At 37.7% G+C, this 11749-nt stretch overlaps 1 pseudogene; it reads right to left on the bottom strand.

Moving 5' to 3' along the window:
- Positions 1-7380: 7380 nt before the first annotated feature.
- Positions 7381-10220, bottom strand: LOC107678682 (histone-lysine N-methyltransferase SUV39H1-A-like; annotated as a pseudogene).
- Between the last annotated feature and the right edge of the window lie 1529 nt (positions 10221-11749).

Here is an 11749-nt window from a genome sequence, read left to right as displayed (position 1 = left end):
TGGGCCCCGTACATTGTGGCCTGTTACTGGCGGGTGTTTGTGAAGGCGTGCACCATCCCACACCGGTATCTTTCCACCACAGTGTGGATGAGTTTCGCCCAAGCGGGCGTGAACCCCATCATCTGCTTTTTCCTCAACAAGGACCTGAAGAAGGGCCTTCTGGCCCACCTGCCTCCCTGCTGTAGAACTCCACCTCAACTACCCCGTGAGCCTTACTGTGTCATGTGAAGATGAGTGTTCATTCATAATGTTTTTTTTTCTCTTTCTCTCTTCTGGATGGTCGGAGAGTGGACAGCCAGGGGGAGGGAATAAGAAGTCTTTAAAGATGGAGATGTGGATGAACTTTAAGAGCTGTTGTGGCCTTTGATTCAGTTTTAAGATGCTTTAAAAGGGTGGATGTCACGGAATAAGCATCTACTGTCACCTTAATGATTTTAAGGGGGAAATGGGCTCTACTCTAATGTGTGGTTTGGTAAATCAACTCTGAACAGGTTTGAGGAACCGTATGTTTTGCATTAGGGTGGTACAAATCAACCAAACTGGTCTATTTTATGGTGAATGTATGAAGGCTATATCAAATGGCTTCTCATGATCGATTTCAACAAACATTACCATTTGATTTGGCTCAGTATCTGTATCCCTTTACCAGGATCCTGAGGGCCTTGAATCAAAGATTTACAAAAATATTGTTCATGCCTTGTGAACAGCTGCACTCCAATTTATATTATTTATATTATTTGAACTACTGATTCAAAAATACTCTGTGTGCATGTGTATTACCTTATCAAAAACTTGAATGTAATTTATTTAATTTATTGTTTTTTATTTGTCTCTTTATCTCTCTCAACTCTGTTTACTCATTAATTTATTCTAGCATTTTGCTCTTTCCCTGAGTAACATTTTCACTGTAATTTATTGTTTTTTATTTGTCTCTTTATCTCTCTCAACTCTGTTTACTCATTAATTTATCAAATATTTTCTAGCATTGCACAAAATATAATGCCCTTATAATTTCCATAATGAATCTGAATATATGACCAGTCTTACAATAATCAGACCAAGAAAAGGTGAAGTATTTTACTGTAAGTGGTCTCATTTTGTGAAGAGACAGTTCAGGATTGAGTGAAAATACTGATCTGTTAATGGTGTGTTACGGTTAAACCAACCGATCGTTTGTCCTTCCAAACGATTGCACAGAAGGTGCTGTAGAGGTGAAGTTACTAGTCTTTTGCATCTTGAATTACTTGAATGAAAGTTTACTAGCCTATTGGATCTAGACAAAATCAAAATGTTTTTAATATGTGATTTTCATACATGTATCTGGGACGTTAATTAATTTAGCCTTTTACATTTTCAATCATATGTCAGTGAAAGGTAGGTTGCATTAGAGGTATTTTAGTTTACTGTGTTACATACTAACACATGATATGTGGATTCCTGAAAAGAAGAAGTTGGTCAGGTAGTAAGGAGGAACCTAAAGTTGAATGTTTGTGCTGGATCAGTCTGACAGTGTGATTCGGCCTCATGTTTAGCAGAAATCAAACAAAAATCAAATTTTAATCTTGTAATAAAAATATGAATGTGTTTGAGACAAGGGGTTAAAAAAGTGTAAGCTGGTAATGGAATGTATTCCATTTCATTAGGAGCTAACAAGTGGGTGAACTAAATTCCGGAATCCGTTCGATGTCAAATGAATTTCCCTTAATATTTTGCACACAACTCAAGAAATCATTGATCATTCACATGATTTCTCTGGCATATTTTGACTTGAATCAGAATGCTGACCAATGCAGACAGGACAGATTGTAATATTTCTGTGAATGTTCAATGAGATCTCTCTGCAGGGTAGGCATGGAATTGGTAGGAGTGATCAGACTTTCTTTTTCTAAAACCTGTCATTGCTAGAACACAGAAAAACATCTATGATGAACAGAAGAAGAGGAAGAATTATTTCTGTTATCTGCATTTTATGCCTTACTCCATTACCAAGGTTTAATGTTACCAATGCAAGAATGATCTGAAAGCTCTATGCTTATGTAGACACCAATAAATCATACAAAAACATATGCTGGGGAAAACACAACACTGTGTATTTGTGGATTATCAGAGGACACATCTTGCTGCCCTTCACAAGCCTACAGGTTGCGGGTAAGAAGACAGCTGCATCGGCTGTGTTGTTGAATTTGAACTGAGACACAGGAGTGTACAATTTTGTTCTGTTCTCTGGAGAGACTTGAATTTGCGAGAAAAAACTAAAAAAACGACAGAGAGACACTGATTTTCCGTGGAATTAAAAGGAACTTCTTGGATTCTTAAGGATTTCTTTGAGACTTTTTTTCTTCTTGTCCTTGGGCGGGATCGGGGTGGGGGAGAGTATGTGAATGACCATTTGGGCTATTGTTGTATTCACCTGTGAGTAGGAAATCGCTTGGGTCAGTGTTGGGGTTGGGTGAAAAGAATGTGAATTTTGTAACGAGCAAAAATGCCTGGTAGAACATTTTTAGTTGCTTCAGGCATCTTATCTTTTGTAAAATAACTGTGAACCTCTGTGTAATTTCATGTGTATTATATGGACAACGCACTAACTTCAAGTGGGGGGCGGAGTGAAGGGTGGGGTTAGGGCCCTTGATCATCATCTTTTTCCCACGCATGTGTGTGTGAGTGTTTACGCTGAGTACGAGTGTGTGGATGGAACTGGGTACTCATGAGGAACAAAGCAAAGGTGAAAGGTCAGACATACAGCCTCTGATAGGAACCACTCCTGTAGTTGATCCACTAAAACTTCACATTTTCAATGCGACAACACAACTGTAAAGATTACGAAGAGCTGAGCCTTAAATAAAGGTGGGGTAAGCGATTTCTGGTAGCCAATGTTGACATTTGAAATCACCAAAACAAACACACCCCTACCCCAAAAGGGTCTCACCCCTATTTTGATAGCTCCGCCCCACACATGTGTACGCAACCCAGGCAACGATTAGTTCTGTGAAACAAAACAAAACCACAAAACCAATGTTATACCGTGTCTACACCGGACGCGAGTGGCGCGGCACGACAAAATACTATAGAACTCATAATCAGTGATGCTGTTCTACTCTGGATACGGCGTGGCGCGGCGCGGTGCGGCATGACACAACAAATCCCCGACAGAAAACTGCTGCTGCATTCTATTTATGACGTCTTGACACAAAATTCAAATGATTTTCAACGGTCGCTTTGTCGCGTCCAGTGTACTAGACAGACTTTATCTGTTGCGGCACAGACACGGTGTTACTCACCTATCGAGAAGAAACAAAGCAACCTCGGAGTCCGATCACAGGCCTTCCGCTCCTGGAATTCTCTCCAGCGCTGGAAAGCTGATCCGATATTTACGCGGGTCCTACTTCTTGCCTTATTGCCTTAAGCCTTCTTTGTTTCCGCAGACGTTTTTTTATCCGCCATCTCAATCTTTCTGTCGCTTGGTTCGCTAATGTCCGTCCTGTGCACTGAACGCTCTCTCCTCCACATCATGAGTATACATGCCCCTTACTGCTGATTGGCTACAAGTTTGTTTTGCTACTCGGCCCGAATCAGTTTTCTAAAGCGTTTTTGAAAAATCGCTTACCACACCTTTAAATAAGACATAATGTTGATTCAAATCAACAGGGAATATAGATCATAACCAACACTCAAAAAGGAATACATTTTGTTTACCACATTTTGACATCTACATTAAAACAGACATCAGTCATTGTTTGGCAATTCCAGTGTTACATTGATTGTTGAATATAAATGAATCATTTTTGTTTAAAAAAAAAAGAATTAGAAATATATGTGGCTAATGAATGTTGATATTCAAGTTGCTCCTTGGATTTTAAACACCAATCAACCATTTTAGTGTTAACAATTTAGCTAATCAATAATTTTTTATCTGCAATTCTGGGGTCTTCCCAGACCCCCAACCCCCCAAAAATGTATAAAAATACAGCAAAACGTTTGTGCACAAAGAATTGCATACTTTTAGTTAAACAAATTAAATTGCATAAAGAAAGAACCCCAAATGTATTAAGGTGAAGCCTGACATCCATTTTGAAAAGCTGTTACAGACAAAGATGAGTTTGAGTTTAATTATTCAAAACAATGCACCTAATTTAGCAGGCAAAAACATATTTTTATTCAGTGTATGGAAAGATTTATTAATACCTGTGTCTTAATTTTTTGCCTTTTATAGTAATTATTAATAGTGCCTGATTTGATCATAAAATCGTATGTCTGTTTAATCTCTAGTAATTGACAAATTATAATATTTGAACATGAATGAGTGTGTGATTTTATCATGTCAGCTCACTGAACTGCTGAATGAATGAAAAAAATCCTATAAAACAGCTTCAGGATATAAAAAGCCACTCATACAGCTAACTATTACAAGAGCAATAGACAGCACCTATCCATCATGGAATGAAAATCATGGGACTGCTTTCAGATATCTTGATCTGTAAATCAACAGGAGTTTTTTTTTCAACATGACAATAAAAGTTTACTTTTGTTGCATTTTTGACTAATGTTGTGTGACCTTTACACAGTGCAGTAAGAAACTTAGTTCAGGACATTAGCAATATTTTTAAGAGTTAGCAATATTTTTAACTGAGTAGAGTCTTCATTATTTTGTCAACACGTCTGTATCCTGAATTTTGCCATTTCACTGACACCTCAGGTTCACACGCTTGGATTATGAGTTGACCTTTGACCTTAATCTGCCTGATACTTATGGTTGATGGTCCGCACTGCAGAAGGACCAGAGTGAGTCAGTAAAATGTGCCAGAGTAACACTGAACTAAACATTTCCCCTTGATAGACCAACAATTTAGATAAACTTCACATCAGATTTTCAAGTGAAAACAAATATGTTCATTCAGATCCTCACACTGTTCCTCTAATCTTTCCAATTACAGAATGTTTGCATGAGCATCTAATAACATATTGTAGCAGGCTGGTTTGATGTCTCTACAGCCACCTCAGTAATATTTTAAAGGAGACATATTATGCCCCTTTTTACAATATGTAATACAAGTCTCTGGTGTCCCCAGAATGTGTCTGTGAAGTTTCAGCTCAAAATACTCCACAGATCATTTATTATATCATTTTGAAAATGCCTATTTTGAGTGGAAGCAGAAACAAGCTGTTTTTCGTGCCTGGCTCTTTAAATGCAAATGAGCTGCTGCTCCCAGCCCCCTTTTCCAGAATAAGGCATGGCATTAGAACTGGTACACCGTTGTCACTTGCGAAATCAAAATGATGGGGCCTTGGGTGTAAATTTAAGAGATTAAGGGGCGGTAATATTATAATGAGATCCCTTTGCCATGTCACCAAGGGAGCAAAATCAGACGCGCTCGTTTTCTCAGAAGCTTGCAGAAAAAGGCTTACCAAAACAAAGTTACTGGGTTAATCTTTTTCACATTTTCTTGGTTGGTAGACGCACCGGGGACCAGATTATAGCACTTAAAACCTGGAAAAAACAGATTTTCATGATATGTAACTTTTAATCTAAAGTTTACAGAGAGGTTCCACAGGAGTTAAACTGTGAAGTGATGAGCAGCATATGCGGTGGATGAACATTAGTCCACTCGGCCTGAGATTTGCCATGGTTAGATGCTCAGACCATATGTGTGAGGTCAACTGATTGTTTGCCAGTCTGCACTTAGTGAGGTTTGATCCACAGCAAATCCAATAAAGGCAACCACTCGCTCTCAGACTCATAGTAGACTGAAAGGAGAATATCATAAGAGTTTATTTAGGTTCTACAGAGGAGAAGATTGCTGTGAAAAAGAGATGGATATATAAATGAACGGAATGATAGCAGGAAGGAAGACTTCGACAACAGAGAGAGAGAGGGGGACAAGAAAAAGCGCTGGCCTGGAGGAATCTCACCTCCTCATGGGAGGTTAAAGCTGAGCTGACTGTCTCTCTCTGGCCCAAGCTGGAGATTCGGGCCACAGATCAAGCGAGGCTAGATGACTCTATCTGTAAGGTTCTACTGCAGCCTCTCCCATATTCACTACACATGTGCCACTTATTGCTGTTTTGTCTCGTAGCTTTATAGCTATATACACTGTATATTACATGGATTAAGACAGCAGCCTTCTGCGTCTACAGTTCACATTTATGGAACAATCTGATGGAAAATCCCACTCATGAAATCCTTCAGTAACTTTAAAGGGGTCATATGATGCTGCTAAAAAGAACAGTATTTTGTGTATTTGGTGTAATGAAATGTGTTTATGCGGTTTAAGGTTAAAAAAACACATTATTTTACACATACTGTACATTACTGTTTCTCCTCTATGCCCCTACTTTCTGAAAAGCTTCGATTTTTACAAAGCTCATCGGTCTGAAAAAGAACCACATGTGACGGACCCGGGCTGGACTCCGCTTCGTCCACGGTGAAAGCCGATCCGGCGATCGACAGCACAAAGTTGTAGTATTTCCTCAGCGACCAGCATGGATCAGCTCCAGGCATGACGAAGCGGATATCGTCCTCTTTTGGAAGACCAAACAAAGTAGTTTCGCTTTCACAACGAAGCACACAGCGTCTTTACGACATGGCGGCGGAAACAACAATACTACAGCAAGAATAAAAGTTACGCCTTCTTTCTTTGCGTGAACATTTGGGCGGCGTTATGCAAATCTTCCCACATAGCGACGTAGATATGTGGGGGCGTGTTAGAACGAGCCATTTAAGGTAGGCGTGGCTGACTCTTAACTTTTATAAAGAATATCTCTTTGGATTTGAGACTTTAGTCTTTGCAACTTTACAGATCTTCTTTATGCACCAAGAGCTTGTAACAGTCCAAAGAGAAAGGAAAAATTGAAATCGCATCATATGACCCCTTTAAAAGAAACTGAAGTACAATCTGTTTTGACTTGATATTTCTAATAAAAACAATTTCTAATAAGAACCCTCACATGGTTATCTTTGTAATTTTCACAAACTTTAGCCCTTCTGAGGATTTTTGTTGTGTGTAACTCCCTTGTTGCAATTTCATCTGTAAAAATTTGGTATACATTAAACCAAAGGTGTTATGAATACAATATCACCATCTGGTGGCAAATATAGATATTTACAAATACCGGTAAGCAACATTCTTGAAGTGAGAATACATATTACTCTACAGTCCACACACTATCAAATGTAATATTTTATTTGCTTAATAAAACAAGATAAAAACAGGCATAATCGATGTGGGAAAACGTTTTATTAAAACAGTGCTGAAAATGGATAAAATGTATGATTAACTGAATTAATAAAAGCCACCGAACATCACAAATAAAAAAGTTGAAATCTATTTAAAGTATACAAACACGCAAAATAAAGAATAATTTCATGAAATGTGTTAAGAACTTGACATGTAGTCATAGTACACCTGCTTGTGTGTGAGCTGGATTAAAACAAATATTTCCGGCAGTTCTTTACTCCACAAATCCAGCCCAACTGAAATCTGAGTCCAATTTTGAACTCTCTGCATCTATTTGATCAACTGCAGCAAAAATGAGTAGTACTCATTAGGCATTTACAACAAATGTTAGTATTTAATATCTTGTATGTTAATATATAAGATATTGTTTTGTTTTTTTTGTAATTTCCTTTAAATAGTCTCTCTCCCAAAAATGTAAGAAAAAGCCAAATAAAAGACAAATTTCCTGCCAGTCATCTTGTAGTCAAAGGTGAGCTCTTCTCCTGCTTTGATCCCTCGTTTTGCAAAGAATGCGATTCTGGGAAGTCGTTCATTTAAGTTGTCAATTAAAACATTATAGACCTGCAAGTTTGGATCACACTGGGAAAACAATGGTAAAGATTTATTAATTTCATGCTTTGTGAAGTTTTACTGTTATAATGTTAATAGATTTATATTTGTATAGATTTTATTTATTTAAAATAGACAGGATAAGTAACTGTTTTCTGTTTAATAGATTTTAATTTATTCCTGATGGCAAAGCTGAATTTTCAGCAGCCACTCCCCAGGATTTTCAGTGTCACATGATCCTTCAGATATCATGATTTGGTGCTCAAGAAACATTTCTTATTATTATCAATGCTGAGAACAGTTGTGCTGCTTAATATTTTTTGTGAAAACTGGAACAGAACTTATGTTGTAACAGTGTCTTTGTCACTTTTTATCAATTTAATAAATATTTTAAAAACTCCTACTGGCCCCAAAGGGGTCTTTTTTTTTTTTAAATACATTTTATTTGTTTTCTACTGAATGTTTTTAAATATCCCAAAAAATATCTATATATGCTGGTTACTATAATGCCAGAATTTGTTAACTATTAACATCAAGAAAACACATATTCATGCAACATACCTTTTATAAATAAATATCACTTTACAAGAATCTGTTCCAAATGACTTGATAGAGAGGCCAGATGATGTGTACAGCTAGTTAGTACTCACGCTGTGGTTGACAAAGTGAGAGATGTTTCTGTAACGAGCTGCTTCGATGGTGTAGACATCATCCACATAGTCCAGATCAAGCAGGTAGGTGACGCCCTGCTTATCGTACACCACTCCTCTTCTCTCTGCTTCCTCTGTCGTGATGATCTGATGCAACACACAGCTGACAGCAGGTTAGTAATTAACATTCACAGAATAGGATTCAGACAAATTAAACAATTTATAGGGATAAAAAAAAAATATGTCATCATCTACTCACCCTCATGTCATTCCAAACCTGTATAACTTACTTTCTTCTGTGGAACACAAAAGAAAGTATTTTGAAAAATGTCTGTACCATTTCTCGGCTGTGAAACATCCACATAGTCCAGATCAAGCAGGTAGGTGACGCCCTGCTTATCGTACACCACTCCTCTTCTCTCTGCTTCCTCTGTCGTGATGATCTGATGCAACACACAGCTGACAGCAGGTTAGTAATTAACATTCACAGAATAGGATTCAGACAAATTAAACAATTTATAGGGATAAAAAAAAAATATGTCATCATCTACTCACCCTCATGTCATTCCAAACCTGTATAATTTACTTTCTTCTGTGGAACACAAAAGAAAGTATCTTGAAAAATGTCTGTACCATTTCTCGGCTGTGAAATGGGTTTAATGTTATTTCACTGTATAGACATAAACAGCTGAAACATTCTTCAAAATATATTTTTTGTCGTACTTAATATATTATCTGTTATATTTAATATTTTTGGTGTTCATACAAATTTGGAATGACATTTCTTGGGTGAACTATCCCTTTAATTTGCTTACCTCTCCAAGATACTCCATAACGAAGCTGTTTTTGTAAATCCTCTGCAGTGTCTGCACTCCCCACCCTCTGCCATTGGCTGTTTTTTAGATGCACAGATCGTACTGAATACCTTTTTGCACAACCCTATTTGCACAGTCTGGCCCACATCGGCACTTGGAGTTGCACTCATAGATGGGCACACCAGGCATCACTTTCATGTCTTCTCGAAATTGGTGTAAGAATTTTTGAGAGGCTCCCATGTGTTTTCTGTTTCTGCGTAGCCCTTCCACTTCACCAGGAAGCTCTCTTGACCCTGAACAGGCATATTTTAAGGTTACAGTGATTTGAATCATATAATTGGGAATATGATATGAATAAGGAGGAACAGTTGGAGCTACTAATGACTAGAACACAATTGTACATGCAACGCAAAATTAATAACTCACCTTGTGTTTTTTGTAGTTACACAGATACTCCACTTCATAGTCATTAAAGTTGTTCTTTGACACACTGAGCTGCTTGCAAACAAGTCTTTCTCTGCGGCACTGAGCCTGGAGGTCCTCCCATGAAAGTTTACAGGACACCCTGCAATCTTAAACCATATGTAGTAAGGGGCTTCATAAAGTCTATTCCTTAAAGGGATAGTTCACCCAAAAATTAAAATTAGCCCATGATTTACTTACCCTCAAGGCATCCTAGGTGTATATGACTTTCTTCTTTCAGACGAATCCAATCAGAGTTACATTAAAAATTGTCCTGGCTCTTCCAAGCTTTATAATGGCAGTGGGTGGGTGTTTCTGTTCAACAGTTCAAAAGAGGTCCAATAAAGCACATCCATCCATAAAAATAAAAAAAAGTGCCTCACACGGCTCCGGGTGGTGAATAAAGACCTCCAGCAAAAGAAATCCTACCTTTCGAATCTTGCGCCATGTTCGTCTATGCTGCAGGCTGAATTCCTATCGAAAGCCAAATGGTTCAGAATTCACGTGCTTTTCACCGCCGTATCAATATTAAAACGCCATTTTCATAACGCTGCCAGGCGTTAAATAAGCGCCGTTAGGCGATAAGTTAACGACAGAAAATAACGCCACACGCTGACCGACGTTAAGTTAACGCCACACGCCACTTAAAATGCAGATTTATTTGCTCATCTACATGGACACACCTCTCATGGCTATGGCAAGTCGAAGCATCCAGTTTGCAAGAGCGCGAAGATGGCAAGGACAGCCCTTACAATTCTAGATATAGGGGAAAAATGCCACTGAATGAGCTTTTGTCTCATAAAGTTATCACACGAGCCACGAATGAGTGCACATTTGGAAATTATTTTATACAACAGTTAAATAAATAAGAAATTAATATTATTGTTTATTATTATTATATTATATTTTGAGTATCATTTCAGTTTAAAAAATAGTTGGGGATAGTTTCACAAAAATTGAAATTCTGTTATTTACATTTACATTTACTCACCCCGATGTTGTTTCAAACCTTATGTCTTTATTGCTTTTGAGGAACATAAGATATTTTGAGGAATGCTGGTAACCAAACTGTTTTAGTCTGTAAATATATGTCGATTCAGATGCAGCTTCTGAAAAAAAAGTATAGCAGGGTATAAAAGTTACATTTTGTTTGCTTTTTCTCATTCTTTGCTTTTCTCATTTAACACAATTAGGCTATATGACTTTAAAGTATCTTTTGACGATACTTTTTTTCTTCCTTTTTAAAAACATAACATAAACTGAAATGATAGTCAGTGCTCGAATTTAAGGGGGCTCCCCCCATAAGAAGTAAAAAAAAAAATATAGACTTAAAATCGTTTGGTTAGATATCTGCACCTTTCATCATGGTGTGTTAAATCTCTTACCTTTAAAGAACTCAGATGACAGAGTGACCCACCTCCCATGAACGTGCAGTGGTCTGCCTTCCCCATTGTCCAGTGAAATCAGAAAGACACACAAAACACAAGAATTATGATTAGGACCCCTTAGGTGTCAGGATCAAAATAAGTTAATATCCACTTATCTGTTATCGGTTTAGGTGCAATTACTGTTGCTTAGATAGGCAACTGTGTATAAATAGTTATGCCAAATCTATACCAAGTTGGCTTCCTATTGCCTAAGCGATGTATTTCTGAGCTCACTTTTTAATGATTGCGACAGGAGAAAAGCTGAAGCTGATGCTTCACTTTATAGCACTGACACCAGTCATGAGGGAGAAGGTTACCCCTAAACATTGAAAAGATATTAGGATAATAAGACATTAGTCTTAGGACATCGCAAAATAATTTTTTTCATGAATATGACTTAACCTGATGGAGGACGTGCTCAGTCATTCAGAGAGTCTCTCTCTGCTGTTTAGGCATGTTTTGTGCCGTTGATCATCGTCGTCATCCTTAATAAATAAAACATTTATTCATGCTTGGGTGTCGGCTGTGAATCCAGTGGAGAGAAATCCCCAACCACTAATGGTGCGTTCAAGTCATGTCGGATAGATTGTATTTACGAGTTGAACGCACATGAA

This window comes from Sinocyclocheilus anshuiensis, unplaced genomic scaffold (genome assembly GCF_001515605.1).
Source record: "Sinocyclocheilus anshuiensis isolate Anshui unplaced genomic scaffold, SAMN03320099.WGS_v1.1 scaffold13, whole genome shotgun sequence".
Taxonomy (NCBI): Eukaryota; Metazoa; Chordata; class Actinopteri; order Cypriniformes; family Cyprinidae; genus Sinocyclocheilus; species Sinocyclocheilus anshuiensis.
This window is presented reverse-complemented; position numbering and strand designations above follow the sequence as displayed.